Source organism: Peromyscus californicus, unplaced genomic scaffold (genome assembly GCF_007827085.1).
Source record: "Peromyscus californicus insignis strain IS unplaced genomic scaffold, ASM782708v3 Scaffold_3__1_contigs__length_106647218, whole genome shotgun sequence".
Taxonomy (NCBI): Eukaryota; Metazoa; Chordata; class Mammalia; order Rodentia; family Cricetidae; genus Peromyscus; species Peromyscus californicus.
This window is the reverse complement of record NW_026294551.1, coordinates 60243553-60266024: the sequence shown is the minus strand read 5'-3', so window position 1 is coordinate 60266024 and position 22472 is coordinate 60243553. Positions and strand designations below refer to the sequence as shown.

The 22472-nt window shown below is 42.0% G+C and overlaps 1 non-coding gene and 1 pseudogene across 1 annotated transcript; both read right to left on the bottom strand.

The window, feature by feature from the left end:
• Nucleotides 1-12314: 12314 nt before the first annotated feature.
• Nucleotides 12315-12386, bottom strand: Trnaw-cca (transfer RNA tryptophan (anticodon CCA)). The gene has a single exon. It is a non-coding gene; the product is annotated as a tRNA-Trp (tRNA).
• Nucleotides 12387-16667: 4281 nt separating this feature from the next.
• On the bottom strand, nucleotides 16668-18304 carry LOC128122580 (malignant T-cell-amplified sequence 2-like; annotated as a pseudogene).
• Nucleotides 18305-22472: the final 4168 nt, after the last annotated feature.

The window sequence follows — 22472 nt, the reverse complement described above, 5'->3', positions numbered from 1 at the left end:
GGATCCAAATAAAAAAAAGTCCCCTCGCCACATAGTAATCAAAACACTAAACATACAGAACAAAGAAAACATATTAAAAGTTGCAAAGGAAAAAGACCAAGTAACATATAAAGATAAACCCATCAGAATAACACCAGACTTCTCAATAGAGACTCTGAAAGCTAGAAGGTCCTGGACAAATGTTATGCAGACACTAAGAGACCACGGATGCCAACCCAGACTATTATACCCAGCAAAACTCTCAATCACCATAGGCGGAGTAAACAAAATATTCCATGATAAAACCAGATTTAATCAATACCTGTCCACAAACCCAGCCCTATAGAAAGCTCTAGAAGGAAAAATCCAACCCAAAGAAGCTAAATACACCCATGAAAACTCAGGCAATAGATAATCCCACACCAACGAACACCAAAGAAGGACAACACAACACGACCACAAAAAATAACAGGAATTAACAATCACTGGTCATTAATATCCATCAATATCAATGGTCTCAACTCACCTATAAAACAGACTAACAGAATGGATAAGAAAACAGGATCCATCCATCTGCTGCATACAAGAAAAACACCTTAACTTCAAAGACAGACACTACCTCAGAGCAGAGGGCTGGGAAAAGGCTTTCCAAGCAAATGGACCTAAGAAGCAAGCTGGTGTGGCTATCCTAATATCTAATAAAATAGACTTTAAACTAAAATCAATCGAAAGAGATCAGGATGGACATTACGTATTTATCACAGGAAAAATCCACCAAGATGAAGTCTTGATTCTGAACATTTATGCCCTAAATACAAAGGCACCCACATTCATAAAAGAAATATTACTAAAGCTTAAAACGCACATCAAACTCCATACATTAGTAGTGGGAGATTTCAACACACCACTCTCACCAAAAGACAGATCTACCAGACTGAAACTTAACAAAGAAATAAAGGACCTAACATGTTATGACTCAAATGGACTTAATAGATGTCTACAGAACATTTCATCCTAACACAAAAGAATATACCTTCTTCTAAGCACCCCCATGGAATCTTCTCAAAAACTGACCACATGCTTGCTCACAAAACAAATCTCAAAAGATATAAAAAAATTGGAATAACCTCCTGTATTTTATCGGACCACCATGCCTTAAAGTTAGATTTCAACAACAACAAAAATTGTAGAAAGCCTACAACCTCATGGAAACTGAATAATGCCCACCCGAAACATCAATGGGTCAAGGAAGAAATAAAGAAAGAAATTAAAGATTTCCTAGAATTCAATGAAAATGAAAGTATAACATACCCAAACTTATGGGACACTATGAAAGCAGTGCTAAGAGAAAAATTCATAGCTCTAAATGCACACATAAAGAAGATGGAGAAATCCCATACCAATGAATTAACAGCACAACTGAAAGCTCTAGAACAAAAAGAAACAAACTCATCCAGGAGAAATAGATGCCAGGAAATAATCAAATTGAGGGCTGAAATCAATGAAATAGAAACCAAGAGAACAATACAAAAAAATAAATGAAACAAAGAGTTGGTTCTTTGAAAAAATCAACAAGATAGACAAACCCCTAGCCAAATTAACCAAAAGGCAAAGAGAGAGCACCCAAATTAACAAAATCAGAAATGAAAAGGGAAACATAACAACAGACAACGAGGAAATCCAGAGAATCATCAGGTCATACTTCAAAAACCTGTACTCCACAAAAATGGAAAATCTGGTAGAAATGGACAATTTTCTGGATAAATACCACATACCAAAATTAAATCAAGACCATATAAACCATTTAAATAGACCAATAATCCCTAAAGAAATAGAAATAGTCATCAAAAGTCTCCCATCCAAAAAAGCCCAGGAACAGATGGTTTCAGTGCAGAATTCTACCAGATTTTCAAAGAAGAACTAATTCCAATACTCTTCAAATTGTTCCACACAATAGAAACAAAAGGAACATTACCAAACTCTTTTTATGAGGCTACAATTACCCTGATAGTCAAACCACACAAAGATGCAACAAAGAAAGAGAATTACAGACCAATCTCCCTCATGAATATTGATGCAAAAATACTCAACAAAATATTGGCAAACCGAATCCAAGAATACATCAAAAAAATTATCCATCACGACCAAGTAGGTTTCATCCCAGGGAAGCAAGGATGGTTCAACATATGAAAATCTGTCAATGTAATACACCATATAAACAAACTGAAAAAAAAAACCCACATGATCATCTCATTAGATGCTGAAAAAGCCTTTGACAAAATCCAACACCCCTTCATGATAAAGGTCTTAGAGAGATCAGGAATACAAGGAACATTCCTAAACATAATAAAGGCAATTTACAGCAAGCCAACAGCCAACATCAAATTAAATGGAGAGAAACTCAAAGCGATACCACTAAAATCAGGAACAAGACAAGGCTGTCCACTCTCCCCATATTTACTCAATATAGTACTTAAAGTTCTAGCTAGAGCAATAAGACAACAAAAGGAAATCAAAGGGATACAAATTGGAAAGGAAGAAGTCAAACTTTCACTATTTGCAGATGATATGATAGTATACATAAGTGACCCCAAAAATTCTACCAGGGAACTCCTACAGCTGATAAACTCTTTCAGTAAAGTGGCAGGATACAAGATTAACTCAAAAAAGTCAGTAGCCCTTCTATACACAAATGATAAAAGGGCTGAGAAAGAAGTCAGAGAAACATCACCCTTTACAATACCACAAATAATATAAAATACCTTGGGATAACACTAAGTAAACAAGTGAAGGACCTATTTGATAAGAACTTTAAATCTCTAAAGAAAGAAATTGAAAAAGATATCAGAAAATGGAAGGATCTCCCATGCTCATGGATAGGTAGGAGTAACATAGTAAAAATGGCAATCTTACCAAAGGCAACCTATAGATTCAATGCAATCCCCGTCAAAATCCCAACACAATTCTTCACAGACTTGGAAAGAAAAATACTCAACTTCATATGGAAAAACAAAAGACCCAGGATAGCTAAAAGAATCCTGTATGATAAAGCAACCTCTGGAGGCATCACCATCCCTGACCTCAAGCTCTACTATAGAGCTATAGTAATAAAAACAGCTTGGTACTGGTATAAAAACCGACATACGGACCAATGGAATCGAATTGAAGACCCTGACATTAGTCCATGCACATATGAACACCTGATTTTTGACAAAGAAGCCAAAACTATACAATGGAAAAAAGAAAGTATCTTCAACAAATGTTGCTGGCATAACTGGATGTCAATATGTAAAAGATTACAAATAGATCCATATCTGTCACCATGCATAAAACTCAAGTCCAAGTGGATCAAAGACCTCAACATAAATCCAGTTACACTAAACTTAACTGAAGAGAAAGTAGGAAGTACTCTTGAACGCATTGGCACCGGAGACCACTTCCTAAATGTAACACCAACAGCACAGGCCCTGAGCACAACAATTAATAAATGGGACCTCTTGAAATTGAGAAGCTTTTGCAGGGCAAAAGACACAGTCAATAAGACAAAAAGACAGCCTACAGAATGGGAAAAGATCTTCACCAACCCCACATCTGACAGAGGATTGATCTCCACAGTATATAAAGAACTCAAGAAACTAGACATCAAAATACTGAACAATCCAATTAAAAAATGGGCTAAAGAGCTAAACAGAGAATTCACAAAACAAGAATCACCAGTGGCTGAAAGACATTTAAAGAAATGCTCAACATCCTTAATCATCAGAGAAATGCAAATCAAAACGACTCTGAGATACCACCTTACACCTGTCAGAATGGCCATGATCAAAAACACTAATGACAGTCAATGTTGGAGAGGATGCGGAGCAAAGGGAACACTCCTCCACTGTTGGTGGGAATGCAAGCTTGTACAACCACTGTGGAAATCAGTATGGCAGTTTCTCAGAAAATTAGGAATTAAACTACCTCAAGACCCAGCCATACCACTCTTGGGCATACACCCAAGGAATGCTCAATCATACCACAAAGATACATGCTCAACTATGTTCATAGCAGCATTATTTGTAATAGCCAGAACGTGGAAACAACCTAGATGCCCGTCAACTGAAGAATGGATTAAGAAAATGTGGCACATATACACAATGGAGTACTACTCAGCAGAGAAAAACAATGACAGCATGAAATTTGCAGGCAAATGAATGGAACTAGAAAAAAATCATTCTGAGTGAGGTAACCCAAACCCAGAAGGACAAACATGGTATGTACTCACTCATAAGTGGATTCTATATATAAAGCAAAGAACAATGAGGCTGCAACCCACAGAACCATGGAGGCTATATATATAGCATGGGGGACCCTAGGATGACTGTGACTTATAATAAGTTTTGGTTTTACTCAATTACTGGGTAAGCCTCAATGAAACATTTCACTATTAAGATAAGAATTTAAACTGTATCAGGCTGATTATAGAAAAATTAATTAATTAATTAATTTAAAAAATAAAAAATAAAAAAATAAAAATAAAAAATAAAAGAAAAATTTGAACTATTTAAAAAAAAAAGAGTTGAAAGGGCCCTACCAGAAGCTTCCTGGCAACTTCATTTGCAACCCAAAAAGGGGAAGAGAATAAAGGTGGAATTAGATCGGAGCTGGAATAAATCAGAGAAGGAATTTATGTGCTAGAAATACATCTTTACTGCGGTTAGGTGAAGACATTATGAGTCTATCATAAATGTGCTCAAACTACAAACTCACAGGTGATAGGTAAAGAAATCTATGTCACTAAAAATAAAACTGCCACTGTTTTTCTCTGCTGCCGGTTTCTGACAGGGCTGGGGAGGAGTACTGATAGCGAGCCAATCTGCATCACAGCTTGAAGCACCTGATGAGGGGAAACCTCTTTGATGTAAGAAGTTGCTCTGGGACAGTGGAAGATCTGAATTTGATTTGCACAGGAAACAAAGCTTTGAACCTAAGAGACCAGGCACTTGGCCTGGGAGCCAGGTTGTCTCCAAAAGGACATTTCCCCTAGTTCAGGGGTTTCAGGTGCCTAGCAGGTGGTCTGGTAGCTGTTCTGTTCCTCACTTGTCTTTTAATGCTTGTTTGGGGCTGGTCCTATCTTTGGATGTGGCTAAAATGAAATATTTGCAAAGGCTATGGTGATATTTCATTTGTACTGAAATGTGATTATATTTGTATATTAATAAATAAAGTTGCTTGGGGATCAGAGCTGACAGCAAACCATAGCATAAGTCTGGCAGTGGTAGCACACGCCCTTAATCCCAATCACATGACAGGCAGATCTCTGTGTGTTCAAGGATACAGCCAGCATGGAGACACACGCCTTTAATCTCAATACCAACCATAGAAGACCTGGAGGGCTGTATAGATCGGCAGTGACGAGGAGGTCATGTGGTTGGGTTTACAACCAATGAGAAGGCAGAACAGAAAGTCTATAAAAAGATACACAGGAAGTAGCGCTCTTGCTGAGAGGAAGGATAGCAGCAGCAGCGAAGGGTAAGCTCAGCTCTCAGCTACTGCTCTGACCTCTTGGGCTTTTAACTTTGCATTTGGCTCTGTGTTTCTTATTTAATGAGACTGTTCATCTACAAAAGGCAGATAGCCAATTCAAATGCTGAAAAAGGGAGTTGGGAGTTCAGAGCCAGAAAGTTCTGCCTATGTGACTTTATCCAAGTACTTTGAGTGTATATGCCCAAGACAGAGGCGCGCGCGCGTGTGCGCGCGCGCGCACGCACACACACACACACACACACACACACACACACAAACACACACGTTCTGGGAGAATTATGAGCACCATGAAATCATAGCAAGATGCAGCTGAATATTAAGGCTGTGTGACACCAAATATTCTGTGATAAATGGCTTTCCATTTGACAGACCCTTGGCCGGTCAAAGTATAGCTTACTATGTACAGCTGGACTGTCTATTTCATATCCTTGTGGCTCGTGACACTTCGGTGTTTTAAAGCTTGCCTGCTAGAGATCTCTCACTTTCTTAGTTATTCCAAGGTGTTTTTTGTTTTTGAGGCTATTGTGAATAGAGTTGTTTCTCTGATGTCTGTTTCTGTATGCTTAGCATTGGTGTATATTAAGGCTTCTGATTTTTGTATGTTAAATTTGCGTCCTGTCACTTTACTAAAAATGGTTATCAACACTTGACAGCTTCCTGGTGGGGTCTTTAGTCTTTTACATATAGAATCATATCATCTGCGCCTTAGTTAGGGTTTCTATTGCTGTGAAGAAACACCATGACCACAGCAACTCTTATAAAAAGAAAACATTTAATTGGGTGGCTTACAGTTTCAGAGGTTTAGTCCATTATCATCATGGCAGGACATGGCGGTGCGCAGGCAGACATGGTGCTGGAGAAGGAGCTGAGAGTGGAGAAGGAGCTACATCTTGATCCTGCAGTCAACAGGAAGTGGTCTGAGACACCAGGTGTGGCTTGAGCATACATGAGACCTCAAAGTCCACCCCCACAGTGATGCACTTCCTCTGACAAGGCCACACCTACTTCAACAAAGCCACACCTCCTAACAGTGCCACTCCCTATGAGCTTATGGGAGCCAATTACATTCAAACCACCACAATCTTTAAGTAAGGATATTTTAACTTCTTCCTTTCCTATTTGTATCCTTTTCATGTTTTTCTCATGTCTTGTTGACCATTTTGAATAGGGATGGAAAATGTGGATACTCTTGTCTTTTTTTTATTTTAGTGGAAATATTTCCAGCTTTTCTGCCTATGAAATTGTCATGAATAGCGTCTATTATGTTTAGATATGTTCCTTCTATTCCCAGGGTCTTCAGGATTTTTTCTTTAAAGATGAAAGAATGTTAGAGTTTGTCAAAGGCCTTTCCTGTATCTGTTGAAATGATTGTATGGCTTTTATGTTTGAGTCTATTTATGTTATTTATTATAGTTACTGATTAGTTGGGCCATCCCTGCATCCTTGAAATGAAGCCAAATTGTGGTGAATGCTCTTTTTGATGTGTTCTTGAATTCAGGTGGTATTTTATTGAGATTTTTTTTTTCATCTCTGCTCATCAGGGGCAATTGTTGTGTAATTTTCTTTTTACAGTGCTTTGATCTGGCTTTGGTATCAGGATAATACTGACTTCATGAAAAGAGTGTGGAAGCTCTCCTTCTTTGTGTTAGTTCCTTTTAAGAGCATGGTCGAATTTTGCAGTGAATCTGCCTGGGCCTATACTGTCTTTGTGTGTGTGTGTGTGTGTGTGTGTGTGTGTGTGTGGTATATGTGTGTATGTGCGTGTGTGTGTGTGTGTGTATGATGTATGGTGTATGTGTGTGTATGGTAATATGTATGTGTGCATATAAAATATAGTATATGTGTGTATGGTGTATGTGTATGGTATATATATGTGTGTGTGTGGTATATATATGTGTGTATATGTGTGTGGGGGCATATAATGTATGGTGTATGTGTGTGCGGTATATATATGTGTGTGTGTGGTATATATATGTGTGTGTATGGTATATATATGTGTGTGTGCATATGATATATAGGGTGTGTGTGTATGGTATATATATGTGTGTGTGGTATATGTATGTGTGTGTATGGTATATATATGTGTGTGTGCATATGATGTATAGGGTGTGTGTGTGTGTGTGTGTGTGTGTGTGTGTGTGTGTGTGTGTGTGTATGCCATATGCTATAGCATACAGATGAAGATCAGAGGAGCTTTTGGGAGTTCTTCTTTCTTTCCAGACATAAACCTGGAGGATCTGACTTTTTCCTTACTGGTTTGGTCTTGCTTTAGTATGACCATCCCTTGCTCTGCTTCCATCCTTCCCTTTGGAATGGAATGCTTATTTTATACTGTGAAGACCTAGACTTAACTTCACAGGCTCAATTTTAGGGAAAGGGCCACCATCTCAGACCACCTGCTGTACTCAGTTCCAGGAAGGACCTCAGGAATGTGCCATGACAACTTGAACAGATACAGAGCAGTACCCTCCTGCAGACATCCTGTCTGCAGTTTATGGCCCCTGAAGCTATCTAGATAATCCTGTTGAGCAGTCCAGATAATCCTGTTCAGCAGGTTGTGGTTCCCCACCAAAAGTCTAACCCAATGGTTTCAAATGTGGTTTCTTGCCCGAAGTCTAGACCAATAGTTTCAAAAAATCACCTTGCCCCTTTTACCCAATCCCAAGTTGCCAATTCCCGGCTTGTGGTTTTTCCCTATAATAACCCTCTACACCTGGGCTCATGGCTGCTGCCACATTTCCTTCCATCTGCCGTGTGGTGGCCCAGGTTGAACCTGAATAAAAGGACCCTTATGTGCTTGTATCGGAAACCGGCTCCTTGGTGGTCTCTGGAGATTTCACGAAACAGGTACAACAATACCACTGTATATTATAACTATGTACCTTGTTTTTGACTATGTAGGTGCCCACAGTTCAGAGACTGCCTTAGCTCTCAGGTGAAACAGGGACTTTTGAAGTTTGTTGGACTTGTTAAAAGGTGATGGGGACTTTTGATGACTACATTTTGCATTGTGAGATGGACATGTGCCTCTGAGGACGAGGGTGGGAGGTTATCGTTTAAATCACGTATCATTTGGGTGTCAAGTTGACAAGGGATGGACACGGGATGATTAATATTGTCAACTTGACAGGATCTAGACTTTACCTACAAGACAAACTTCTTGCCCATGACTGTGAGAGGTGATCTAGATTAGGTTAATAGTGGTGGGAAGACCCACTTTACCTGTGAATGGCACCCTTCTATGGGCTGAGGTCCCGGAACAAATAGAAAGGAGGATCAGGTTGCACTGAATATTAGCATGCATTGCTCTCTGCTTCCCAACTGCAGATGCAGCGTGATCTGCAGATGCAAATGCGTTTGTGCAATAGAGGCACAAATGTTATGGGAGTAACCAACCACTTTTTAAAAACTTGGATTTAAGGCCCACTCTATGAGAAAGAACCCATACCTGACACTACTAGAGTGGCCAGGAGCCCGAGACTAGAGAGGCCCCGGGGCCTGGGGGAAAAACAAATATTATTATTCTGCTAAAGGAACATAGCAATACAATGACTCCTAACAACATGCTGCCATATCCGTAGATCAGTGCCTTGCTCAATTCACGTTAGAGAAGCTTCTTGCTGTAGATGGGAATTAACACAGAGATTCACAACTGGCTAGTGTGCAAAGACTGACTTTGGAGCACTCAGTCCTGAATGGGATGTTTTCATCAAATCCCTTCCGGCAAAGCTCAGGCAGCTACAGAAAGATTGAAAGAGCCAGAGGTGATGGATGATTCCGAGGAAACGGCGGCTTCCAGACATAACAGGGCTAATGTACACATGAACTCAGAGACACAAGACCTGCACAGGTTCCAGCTAAACAGGGTCCTAGCACAGAGAGGGGGACGTTACAAGACTCGGTGATAGAAATTCCCACCACGCCTCCCACAGTCGCGCAAGCCCGGCGGGACACTTGGTCATTTCCGGGTCATACTACCTGCGTGACCCTTGACCCCGTGGTTGCTTGGTTTCGTAAAGCAAGGCACAACCACGTGATCTATGCACATGTGTGGAGTAGCCACGTGGGCCTGTGTGCGCAGGTGCATCTTGGCCTTTAAAAGACAGCCCCCACGTTCCCACCTGCTTCACACACGTGTCGTTTCAGCAGGCCTGATCACATCTATCCTTTTCTCCTCGTCTTAATAAAACTCTTGTTCGTGGATTCTGACGTGTTTCGTGACTTTTCCTCGCAGGGTAAGAGCGCCGCTAAAAACCATCACACACACTCTTAACCAGGAAGCCGTCTGCAACTGACACCCACTAACAAAGGAAAAGCCAATAAATATTCTCCGGTAGAACATCACTGGACATATCAACCACACTGCAGGGCAGGGACCACCATTAATTAATTAATTAATTAATAGGCTAACACAAAATGAACAAATGAACTCAGTGGTATTGTGGATTTTTTGTTTCATTTATTATTATTATTATTATTATTATTATTATTATTATTATTATTATTATTATTATTATTGTCTTATTGGTCTTTGTATAATTTGACTTTCATTTTTCTGGGGCTTTTCTGGAAAAACAGAACAATGGGCTGTAGCCTCCTGCCAGCAGGCACAGACTGGTTCACAGGGAGGCTTTGCACCCGAGAGAGCGGTTTATTACCTGCCCAGAAGCAAAGTGTACCATATAAGGTGTTACCACACACAGCTGTGGGGTAAACCAGGCGGTCTCGACAGTCCCTCCCCCACCCCAGGCCTGCTAATCATGTGATCGAGGCCCTGACTCTGGTTCTCATAAATTCACTGATAGACTACTTTGCAAGCAGCCCCCTTTTTCAGAGTGTGACGTGGAAAAACAGTGGCTTCTTCTAGAGGGCATTTCTAAGACATTGAATCTTACAGGCTGGGATAAGATGTACCAGCAGGCAGGTGAAGATAATCTAGTGTTCGTGCTGGCTCTGTTTTGTTAAAACCTTGGGCATGCCTTGTGTTCATGTCATTTTCCCATGTAGCCACCAGAGGGCAGTACCAGCCTGCAAGTTGACTCTCTTCAGACTATGTCTTAAACCTTAGAGAATTTCACTTGGAAATATTCATTAGGTTTTTTTTTTTTTTCCTTCAGTATAATTTAGAAACTAGAAATCCCTTCTAACAAAGGATCATAAATTAACCACTAACTGGACACCCGCTGAGGCGACTGCCCTGATTCAGAGGCGCGCGGGAGTCATTTAAAAAGTGTTTCTACCCGGGCAGGCGCAGCTTAGTGTGATTGGAGGGGCAGAATAGCAAAGGCCTTGCAGAGAGGTGCGTGATTGGAGCGGGGACAGAACTTTAGGAGAAGGGCCTTGTGGAGATCCGTCAGTCATCGGAGTCGGGAAATTGTCCTGCAACTCTGGGTAGTTGTCCGTCATGACAGCCTTGTTATGAAAAGAGGACAGCTGTCTCTCTGGCTCTCTCTGAGCTAAGCGCTCAAGAAGTGACTCTTCCTCCCACGCACAATCCCGTCGTAAGGCTCGGGACCCTCTGTCAGAGCTCACACTATGCTGTTTGGACCTTCAGCCTCCGTGGCTGTGAGTTAATACGTCATTTTTTCCCCCTTTATGAAGTTAACCCCTTATTGTAGTGATGAAGCTGACTAATGTGCGTGTGTGTGTGTGTGTGTGTGTGTGTGTGTGCGCAAATAAAATTTTAAGAAGTTTTCTTTCTCTTGTCCGTATTTTTTCTTTTTCAGAAAAACATTTTTTTGTCTCGACTTTTATAAAATATATGATTGTTTTGATCTTTGTATAACGGGGAAACAAATTCTTGCTAATTTTAAATACGATAAATTGAAGTTTAAAATTGATTACAGAAAAACCTGTACACACACATACATACCAGCAAAATCTGCTTTTGTAATAAACAGGAAATTGCAAAGATAGAATATTATCTGACAGCTAGATCTTCTAGAATCTCATTTATTCATATGGGAGGGGGACTTTTTTTTATCAGTTCACAATCTTGAACATTAGATATTAAAAATGTTTCCACAGAATTAATCCTTAGGATATAATGTTAAAAAGAGATTAATTAACTACAAAAATTTTGAAAGGTTGAAGACTAATGAATTCAGAGTTTGTGTTTGGCAGTGAATTAAACATGAATTACAGGAGTTGTGAATGAGTGTAAAGGTGTTTCCTGTCTTAGTCAGGGAGACTAAGACTTAGAAACCATTTAAAACCTCCTACTTCCGATATGCTGAAGGAAAACAGCATTAGAAACACGCCAGTAAACCTTCCTAACCAGCTGAGTGAAAAAATTCTTTTATAGTCTTTTTAATTCCTCTCATTAATTCCTGGGTTTTAAGTCTCTGCTGTCCTCCACAGCTTGAAGCGTGGAGAACTTGAAGCGTGGCACAAAGGACTTCAGCGAAAAATAGTTGGTCACCCCACCCTCAGCGTAAACGTGTTGAAGCCTCCAACACCCGGAATAAAACTAACCAGCCAATCAAGCAAAGCTCAGCGTTTAATTTAAAACTTAACTTTCATTCTGTTGTTTCTCCTCATATATTTATTAAATAACAAGCACTCTGCTAATTAAGTTTCTAGCACCTGTTTGTTTCAGCTCCTGTGAACTGATTTGGCTTTATTCATAGCAATGAGGGAGGTGGTTTTGCATGTAAGTGGCCAAGTTTCCCTGTCCGCATAGAGAAGCGTTCGGTAAGTCCTTTCTATATATTTGGGTAAGTCCTTTCTATATATTTGAAAACGTCACCACTCTGCCCTTTCTAGTTCACCGAAACAACAAACTGTTACGGGAAAACAGGTACACATGACCCCGACGTGATTTGAACACGCAACCTTCTGATCTGGAGTCAGACGCGCTACCATTGCGCCACGAGGTCCCCGATGCACGGTGATATTTGATCACTCTAAGGCTCCAGCATCCTGGCAGCTTTCTCGTGCCACTCTTCCTCCTCCTCCTCCTCCGGGGTCTGCGCGGAGAGCCCCGGAGGCAGCGCTGCAGGCCCAGCCGCCCAGGCAGGTTCTGTCCCCAGGGCGGGGAGCGAGGAAAACCGACCCCCAGGTCACACTTAAGATGACTCTGGAACAGCCCCGGAACAGAACGCTCCGAGTCGGGTCATTCTTTTCTCTTCCTTCTCTAGCTATAAAACTTAAACGTATTGACAAGTGGACGTCAAGGAAAAACGCCGTAAGCGTTCGCTGCGGACAGCCAGGTGAAGGGGCGCAGCCAGCCCCGCAGCCTCAGCTTAGCCAGCCCGGCGCAGCCAGCCCTCAGGGCGTGGCTTACCGCCCCGGAGCACCCACAAACACGGTGGTTATGTCTGACGCGTAATCACTTTGAATCTTCGGGAGGTTTACTATCCATCCACGTCCCCTCACCTCCCCCTCCATCCTCTAAAGGAATGGCATGCCCTTCTCAGTATCTGCCATCCTGAGACGCAGGAGGTGCGGGTCTTTAGTAGGGCTGATTACTTCGATCACGTGGTTACACGAGGTCCGGCTGAGTTTCTTCATTGTTAAGCTACTCTTCTCCCTTTTATAATGATAAATAGCGGGGGCTGGGGATGCTATCGATCGTGCACACTTTTCTCACTCCTGCAGCCACGGATCGCAGTTTTGCCTGGAACAACTATTAACCCGTGGTATTTGACTAATGGCGATTCTCATCTACAATTATCGTTATATTTCTCCTTTGAGAGAAAGCTGGTTTTTCTTATTTGCATACGTATTTGCACTGGCTAGAGTTCTGTCAACTTGACAACAATCTGTAATCTTCAAGGAGGAAACCTCCACTGAGAAAACGCCTTCATAAGATCGGGCTGTGCACCAGTCTGTAAAGTATTTTCTTAATTAGTGATTGATAGGGGAGGACCCAGTCTATTGTGGGTGGGGCCATCCCTGGGCTAGTGATCCTGGGTTCTATAAGGAAGCCGGCTTATGGTAATGTGGAGCAAGCCAGTAAGCAGCACCCCGCCGTGGCCTCTGCATCAGCTCCTGCCTCCAGGTTCCTGCCCTGCTTGCGTTCTGTCTTGACTTCCTTCCGTGATGGACTGCAATGTGGAAGTGTAAGCCAAATAAACCCTTTCCTCCCCAACTTGCTTTTTGGTCATAGGGTTTTGCAGCAATAGAAACCCTGACAAAAACAGTAATTCAATTCTTTATTTGCACCATACAGACTCATGACTATTGTTAGTTCACAGAATTTTATTATTAATTTTGTTGCTGAAAACATTTAACTTCAGTCATTATGAGCTCCTCCAGGTGGACTCTTGTCGGTCTAGTACACTACCACCTTCTGACTAAAAAAAACATTCAGTGTATTTTATGATTTTGACATCCTTTTCTTTTCTAAATTTTCTTCACAATAAGTGATGTAGAGACTTCTTTAGCATCTAACCCCACTGCACAGTGTCTCTTGTCATTAGCATCTAATAATGTGTCCCCTTTGCCAACACAGAGTGGTGAAAACTCTCAGCCCAGTCCTGGACGTCCCTCTTCTTAGGGGCGAGCATCTTCTGCATCTCTGTTGACATCTCAATAAAATCTCATCGTTTGAACGGCACACTCCCAGGAACAGCACAAAAGACAGATGCTAACAGCAGGTGCTCACATGTAGACAACCAGGGAAAGCAGTGAGGAGATGGCACCCACTGTGTGATAAAAATGCTGCAAACACCCGCCCGCTAACGGCTGCCGATAGGAAATGTTCTTTTTTTTCTTTTCCAACACAAAGGCTAGTAAGTAGTCCAGGAAAGTTCAACAGGTTTGTTCACAATGGTCTTAAAGTCGAGCTGCTGAAGTTGCGGCTCAGTGGAACCCGGATGCACACACAAAGGAAAACGGAAAATGGACAATACTTGACTCCCACCTCCCATTTTTCCACCTAAAATTACATCTACTATATATATTACATATCTATGTAGTTTGTGTGTGTGTGTGTGTGTGTGTGTGTGTGTGTGTGCGCGCGTGCGCACGCGTGCATTTTTTTAAAAAAAGATTTATTTATTATGTATATGGAAGAGGGCGCCAGGTCTCATTACAGATGGTTGTCAGCCACCACGTGGGTGCTGGGAATTGAACTCAGGACCTCTGGAAGAGCAGTCAGTGCTCTTAACCTCTGAACCATCTCTCCAGCCCATATATCTATGTAGTTTTATCAGAAGAAACATCCTAGCATTCAGAAATGCCAATGAATGTGAAGAGCAGAAGCTTTCGGAGCGCATGTGTGAAATGTTTCTCACTGGGTTGGACTGGGAGGCAATTTTTCCTGGCACGTCTGTGCTTTGGCACAGTGGTTGCACAACAAGTGTGTAAGTTGAGGGGCCTGGGATGGGTACCCTCCCCTTTGTTTTATATTGGTTAGCTGAGACAAAGGAAGGGGAGTTAACAGGTCCATACCTTGAAGTAAACAGGTCCAGGACTGGCCTTGAATTTATCTGACCAGCCTGGACCAATCGTCGGAAGGGGAAGGAGCTGCTGGTGGGGGAGAAGATAAAGTCTGCCAGGCCTTTGTCTTCAGGCCAGGAGAGTGAAGAAAAAGCCAGAAGTTTGCTATCTTTGTTGCTTATCGGTGGCCTCTCTCCCTGTCTGTGTCGTTCCTGGGCTCCCCCTTCCTCTTCTCAGAGGTCACCCTCACTGTTTCTGGAGTGTTTTTTTTTTTTTTTTTTTTTTTTTTAGGGGGGGAGTGTAGATCACTCTGCCTAAAGCCGACAAAAGGGGCATCATAGGAAGGGGCCAGCAGTCAGAGTCCCTCCCAGGAGGGTTGGTCTCAGGGGCGATGGTGGAACTCAGTCAGTGGTGGAGATCCGCAGTGGGGAACAGCCGTTTGAGGATAGCACATCTCCTTTGGGTGTGCGATGCTGGTGAGGTGGCGCCTGTAACACACACAAAGTAAGGCTATTAGTGTAATTATAATCCTGCTGAGAGTGCAGTTAGGAACACAGTTGGTCAGGCTTGCCCTTATTAGAGGAAAAGAACAGGCAGAACAAAACAAAACAAAACAAAACAGAACAAAACAAAAAAGAACAAGCCGTCCAAAGAGCTCCTGGTCAGTTTTGTCTTAGCTGCAGGGAGGGCTGCAGTGTTGAACTGAGCGAGGGTCATGAAGTCCTATGGCTGAGCAGCATTCTCCTTATCAAGGAGAAATCATTAGTGAGAGAACCTTGTCTAAATGACATCTCACTAGGCTATGTCTGAATCCTGTAGTCCCTTGGACTGTTACAGAACCGTATTAATCATATTAGTCTTTGATTATACTTTTCTGCTGGGCGCTTGTGACCACACAGGGGATCAACATTAATAATTTTCTTTATTGTCAAGGCCAGTTGAGGATCTAGTCCTCAGGGGTACTTGGACTTGGAGGCACCTCTGGCTTCTTTACCCTTCCTTTTACCAGGTATCCATCTATGTGAGGATAAGTCAAAGGCCTTGCTTGACGTGGAGGAATTTTTTCCTGTGTGATGACCCCCCTCTTTTCAGACGGGATCCTGGCTAGAATTCACCCAGTGGATTTTCCATGGCCTTCTGAACAAGGTAATAGGAAACTCGTCAGAGACAAGGGACATTTTGAGATGGTCACAGTTCCTTGGGATTTAGTTGACTTTGGAGGGTAGGGGGAAAAAAGTCTCCATTTTAATTCCTCTGACCATCAGTATTGGCCTTGAAGTATGGTTACTGAGCATGTCAGTTACTCCAGTCCAGTATTTTTAACTGTGGTGTAATGCTTGGGTTTTGCTTGAGCAAAACCTAAACACTTTTAAATAAGCTTTGGTGAGACACACATCATGCTTTTTTTAAATCAGTATTTAGAATTATTACCAAGAGTAGATTAATAACTTCTGAGAACTCCATTGTTTATTTTATGTAGAGGTTTGATATTAATCAGTGTATTAGACTTAGAAATTTTGATATCATATATATCATGTCCAAACCTCATCTTGATTTACTTTACATAACTTTCTTAGCTCTTTCATGACTTATTTTAGCCTTTTTAGATTTTCTTTCTGTTGGGACATTATTCAGATTTATTCCTCCCCTCCCTTTTTAAAGGTATCTGTTGAATTTATTCAGCATAACCACAGAGGCAGTGTTCATGATGTCACATACAGACACAAACACAGATACAGTATTTATAGTTAGCTCAAGTGCATTGCATCTAAGTCTCACTTATATATCTTCATGTGCCATAGCTCTTCATTCAGATAATGGATATTCTTTTTTTTTTTTTTTTTGGTTTTTCCAGACAGGGTTTCTCTGTGTAGCTTTGTGCCTTTCCTGGAACTCACTTGGTAGCCCAGGCTGGCCTCGAACTCACAGAGAGCCGCCTGGCTCTGCCTCCCGAGTGCTGGGATTAAAGGCGTGCGCCACCACCGCCCGGCCAGATAATGGATATTCTCAATGCCGATGCCCTTGCTGACTTTCTCAATGTCTGCTGCAGCCACCTTCATGACTCTGACACACAGGATGTGCTCTTTCCCTTCTGCCGTGGCCACAAAGATGGTATCTACCGCAGCAGTGTAGAGCTTTGCTCCAGGAGATGTTAAACCTGGACACATGATATTTGCACCACTAAGCACAAATTTGATGGCTCCTTTGTTGACCAGCTGGTGTGGCAGGACAAATGGTTATTTGTGAAGTAATCTTAGCGTTGGATTAAAAAGGTCCTTTTCTCTGCCTGAAAAACAGTAATTCTCAGTTGACTGTAAGGATTTCCATGTGTTCATGGTGTCACACTATTTTGACGGGATCTTTCTTAGGCATTGTTTGATTAAGCCATAGCTCGTACCTGGAAACTGCCCAGTCAGTTGGCGCTTAATACCCTTAATAACCGAAGTTTTCAGCTGGATACAGTTGGACATCCTCTCCTCATCACATTTCTTGAATACAATCTTGGTGAAGGGGCGCCGATAAGGAAGAGCTGAGGTGAAGCGAGGATCACCGAAGATCCCACTGGGTCGCGTCTACAGGAAGGATGGCACCGGCATCCAGATTTATTTTTCATCTGAAATTTCTATCACTACCTCAACTGAAATTCAGGTTAAGAGGCGCAAGCTGGTGAATAACTTATCTGCAACCTTTACAACATCACAGCCTATTTCCATGTCCTCAGATCTGTGAGTACTCTGCTCGAACCATCATGCATCCAGCAACTAAAAAGTATTTCACGGAACACAGTAGTTGTACAGTAAATTGATTTCAGAAGAAAAATGTTTTTTTTTTGTTTTCTTTTTTGTGAATATTACATGTTCATCGCAAAGAGAAATGTAAAGGTACAGAAAATCACAGAAATATCCAATAGCATCTGCTGGTCTGGTAACTGTAACAACCGCTAGTTTTTTAGAGACTATTTCTTCGTCTCTCTCAAAAATCCATAGAAGTACAAATACCACATGTCGTTTTATAACACACGTGCTACATTCACATGTTTCTATGTTTATAGTCTTGTCACCCTGTAATCCTTTCTCTTTTTCTGCCTTCCCTCAAAGTAGCTAATGTGGGGGAGTCTGTGGGAGACCAGCTCCGACCTGCTCCCACCTTTCCGAGGGTTCTTGGGTGGAGGAGAGAGGAATGAAGAAATATTAGGTTGAAAGATAGACCTAAATGACAAGGAGAAAGACAAGAGACACAGGATAGCTTCAGGCGGGCCCTGGGTCAATACCCAGCCGCTGCTGCTGTGAGCTGAGTCTCACTTAGCACCCTGGGTTCGGGAGGAAACCCAGCCTCTGCCAGCGCAGCCGCTGCACTCTGGCTCAGTTACCTGCTCTACCAACGGCCTTGCGTCCTCTGTGTGCTGCCTCATTAGCACGGCCAAATGCCGCCCTCTGAGTAGCTGCACAGCTACGCCTTACCCTGCCTTACCCTGCGGCTGGGAGCTCAGGCTGGCCCGAGTTCCAGCGTGAGTCTCAGCTGTTCAGCACGGCTCTGCCTCCCTCCCTCAGCAGTTTCCGCTCTGAAGCCACAGCTGCTAGGCACTCAGAACCTGTTCTTTTCACTGCAGGGAGGATTTCAAAACCTCCGCTGCACTTTCCACATCCTGGGCATGTCGGCAGCACTACCTCCACCTTGGTTCTGCCCTGGGGGATGCTGCCCTGTCTCCACAGCCGCCTGTGCTGCCAATCAGCGCCTGCCACTTGCGCTTGCCAATGCCTGGCTTGGGGGGCAGCTGCTCCTCTCACCTGCTGCTTTCTGAGGTTGTCAGTCTCTGAAGCGGCTTCTCTTTCTCCGACTGCTAAGTCCGCAGTGGCTGCTCGGGTCCCCAACGCTGCTTTCTGCGCCCCAGGTCTGGCACTGGAAAAAACCTACTCTACCCTAAGTTTCTGTTCGTGCCCTCCTGAAGTTATCCTGCATCTCTATCTTTCTTATCGTCTCTTTCTATCTTTCTACCTAATATTTCCTCATTCCTCTCTCCACCACCTAAGAACCCTTGGAAAGGTGGGAGCAGGTCGGAGCTGAATTCCCACAGACTCCCGCAAAGCTAGTACTTATAGCCTAAGGTACTTTTTTCTGTATCCGTCTTCATGTAAATCTAGTTATCATGTGAGTGCACAGTACCTGTGATACTTCACCAAAAATTAAATCTTATGTATATACACTTATTATAACAAGCAATTACTTATAAAAACTGGGGGGCATTTTGAAATTAGTATATCTGTAACTCATTTTAAGTTACCAGACTGTTCCAAAATGTGGATATATCAACATTTATCTATTTTCCTATTAATTGGCACTTTCTAGTTGTGACTTTTGGCCCTACAAAAACAATACTTCAACAAAGATCCTTATGTTTTCTTACACTTGAGGATGTTTTATTGTAAGTATTTGTTGCAACTCTGTGGGTTTGTTCCCAGGTTTTGGCACCAAAATGTGAGTAGTTCTGCAACTCTGGGAAAGGTATCCTGACTACTTGGGAAGTCAGGCAACACCTTGAGCTGCTTAGGACAGCTCTGATGGCTGGAGCTGCAAAGAGACAGTTCAGCTCTGGAGGGTGAGGTATCCCAGACACCTCAAGCTGCTCAGAACAGCTCTGCCCTGGAGCTGTCCCTGACACCTGGAGCTGTTTAGCACAACTCTGATGGCTAGAGCCACAAAGAGACAGCTCAACCTTGGAGGGTGAGGTATCCCGGACACATTGAAAGGGAAGTTTTTCTGACTGCTCGGGAGAGTCAGAGTCAGGGCAACTTTCCTTGGTTCTGGGTTTGTGGATAAAGTGTTCGTTTCTCTGACTCAGGTCCCAAACCCAGGCTGTATTTCTTTCCCTGGTCCTGGGCCCCAGGGCCAGGATTCTACTATCCTGCTCTGTGATTGGTTGGTCTCACAAGTCAGTTGACTAGGGGCAGATGGCTCTGATCTGAGCCAAACTATGTTTCTTTCACTGGCCTTATCTGAGCCATCTTTCCCTAGTTCTGGGCTCCATTGTCAGGGTGGGTTTCTTTAACCAGCCCCTTTTCCCTACATTTATTTCTACAGATCACATTCCCAAGTAAGAATGGGTAGCTTCAATAGTATACAGTCACGGGATTGCTGGTGGAAATACAAGCTACAAAACCTTTAATGAAGAGTACATGGCTTCCCAAAACCCTACCCTCAACAAAATGTTCAATTTTGCCAACTCTATGAAGTAGAAGTTTCAGTTCATCAGTTTAAATTTGCATTTCCCTGAGTACTAATTAGGTAAAAATCTTTTCATAGGCTCATGGTCATTTGGAGTCTCATTCAAGAGACATTCAGTCTAGTGTTAAAGACTTAAATGTAAATACTAAATTATCAAAAAATTTCAAACAAAATTTAGATTATGTATAACTTAGGGACCAAAGGCAGGCCTTTCAAATAAAAAAAAATCAAGAACCTAAGAAGATATTGATGTTTTTTTTGCACCCCAATAGGCCTCTCCAATCAATCCAATTGCCAATAGGCAATCCAAATCAGACCAAATCAGACCGAATTAGAAAAAGCTCTGGTTTAATGGGTAAAGTGTTCCCAGGTAATTCTCCAGCCCCCCAGAGAGGAGACAGGGATGAGAGACTGGAAAACCACATGTCTGTTTTCTGGGATGCAGCTTAAATACCCTGTGGGAGTGGTCTTGAGACTCTCTGGGGGAAGAGCCATGTTTGGCCGGCTTTGAAGGGGCGAGTTTGGGAAAAGAGATGGGGGAGGGGAGTTGAGGTGGATCTTCCACCAGAACATTCCAGACTCTTTGGGTATATGAATGCCAGGGTACCAGGGGCTGAAGTGGAGCTCCCACCCAAACAGAAATAATATTTCACTATAAAATTAAAATGATGTGACTTTACTATATAAACGTTTAAAGACAAATGCTAAATTAAGAGAAACATTTGCTACACACATGACAAAGGAGTAATATAGAAAAATATACAAGGCATCTCTAGATGATAAGAAAAGACAAACCCATAGAAAAACAGGCTAAAGTATATAAAGGCAATTAACTTTAATTTATTAAATGAGTAAAGTATGAACTAGGGATGAAGGTTTTTATTTGTCTATTTTTAATCTAGTATGAATTACTTCTAAGAATATAATTAAATTCTCCTAGCATTCATAGTTTTAAATTTAATATATAGTATCTAATTAATTTCTATTGACAAGTTCCCTAAAATTATTAAATACAGCTCACAAGACTCATCTTGACTGAACACTGGTTGAATGGTTCACTATTCCCTATATTAGTTGAGTTCCTCTCTGATGTATTTTTTGATGTACAGTAAGGCTTGAGCTACTCCTGAAGGCTCTCCCACAGTCATTACCTTTATAGGGTTTTTCTCCAGTATGCATTCTCAGGTGCACAGTGAAGTCTGAGTTAGTTCTAAAGGCCTTTCCACATTCTTCATATTTATAGGGCCTTTCCCCAGTATGAATTCTCTGATGCCGGGTTAGCTGTGACAAAGTAATACAACCTTTTCTGCATTCCTTGCAGGTACAGGGCTTTTCTCCAGTGCACTGTAAGGTATGAACCCCTCCTGAAGGCTTTCCCACACACATCACATTTATAGGGCTTTTCTCCACTATGGATCCTCTGATGTTCTGTGACATGCACCATCTGGCTAAATGCTTTCCCACAGTCATTACACTTGAATGGTTTCTCTTCAGTATGTGGTCGCTGATGAGTATTAAATCCTGAGTTACTTGTGAATACTTTCCCACATCCATTACATTTATAGGGTTTCTCTCCAGGATGCCTTCTCTGATGCACAGTTAGCTGTGATGTATTAGTGAATGCTTTATCACATTCATTACATTTATATGGTTTTTCTCCAGTGTGGGTTCTTTGATGTATAATAAGGTATGACTTAGTCCTGAAGAACTTTCCACAATGATAACACTTATAGGGTTTCACTCCAGTATGAATTTTCTGATGCTCCTTGAGATTTACCATTTTGGTGAATGCTCTCTCACAGTCAGTACATTTATATGGTTTCTCTCCAGTATGAATCCTCTGATGTACAGTTAAGTGTGATTTTATTCTGAAAGATTCCCCACATTCATTACAGCATCACATGGTTCTGGGCATCCCAACTCCAATCCTCACACTTGCATAGCAAGTACCCTACCTTCAGAGTCAGCTCCCAGTCTCTATAATGAAAATTAAAATGTAAAACTACTTAAATTTGTCTTATGTTGATTACTATGGATGCTACTATATTCCTGGTATTTTAAACTGCATTAGGTTTTAGCATGCAAAGCAAGATTCAGAATACAGGACTAAAGGATACGTTACCATTGGTAATTATAGTGTGACCACCTGCCAAATTTAGGGCTACCACTACTAGTAGAAAAGAAATCCCCCAAATGGATGCCGGCAGCTCTAGGCTACCATACCTCTCCAAGTATTCACTGTGAACTTTCAACGAGCTGGGAATATAAGGACAGAGCCAGAGGCAGTAAGGTATATATTACTCTTTATCCCCCTCATGAATGATGGTAGATAGCACCTTCACCTGGCTGTGTAACTT